This window comes from Alexandromys fortis, unplaced genomic scaffold (genome assembly GCF_014885135.2).
Source record: "Alexandromys fortis isolate MF-2015 unplaced genomic scaffold, M_Fortis_MF-2015_v1.1 scaffold_59, whole genome shotgun sequence".
Taxonomy (NCBI): Eukaryota; Metazoa; Chordata; class Mammalia; order Rodentia; family Cricetidae; genus Alexandromys; species Alexandromys fortis.
The window spans coordinates 7,543,659-7,544,440 of NW_026067943.1; positions in this window are offsets into that span (position 1 = coordinate 7,543,659).

A 782-nucleotide genomic window follows, 5' to 3' on the forward strand; every position below is an offset into this window, starting at 1 on the left:
CAAAAAAAAACAAAAAAAAAAAAAAAAAAAAAAAAAAAAAAAAAAAAAAAAAAAAAAAAAAAAAAAAAAAAAAAAAAAAAAAAAAAAAACTGGAATATTTATACAGTGGAATTAAACCCAGAAATAAAATACATCAAAAAACCATGAGCAATATTAATGATAAATCAGAAAATCACCAATTGAAACAATCTGAACACAGATATATAGTGTATGACTCCCCCAGTATTTATTCATAGAACACAAAGAAATGATAACTGACTTGAAAGATCAGGAGAGAGCTTTATAAAATGGAGAAAAAGAATGTCATACCTTCAATAGGTATACACCTGAGTCCACCTGTTGAATTCACAGCTACCATCTATGTATATAAGGCAGGCATATCCCGATAACAATCAGGCAGCTTTGTTTGGTTTGGTTTCTCAAGACAGGGTTTCTCTGTGTAACAGCCCTAACTGTGCTAGAACTCACTCTGTAGACAAGGCTGGCCTCGAAATCACTGAGATTCACCCACCTTTGCCTCCCAAGTGATAAGATTAAAGGTGTGTGCCACCTCACTTGGCCAATCAGGCAGTTTTAACATGATGCACACAAGTTCTTTGTCATTCATTCTTAAAAAGCCAATGTCCGTGTCACCTCCATCTATACAGGCTGATGACTGCATATGTTAATAGAAAACAAATGATGTCACATCACAGTGGTCAGCACCAAAAGCCCTTAGAAGTCTTCAAAGTTTGCCCATTTTCTTTGGAATACTTACTCTAGGGGAAATCAACTACCATGTA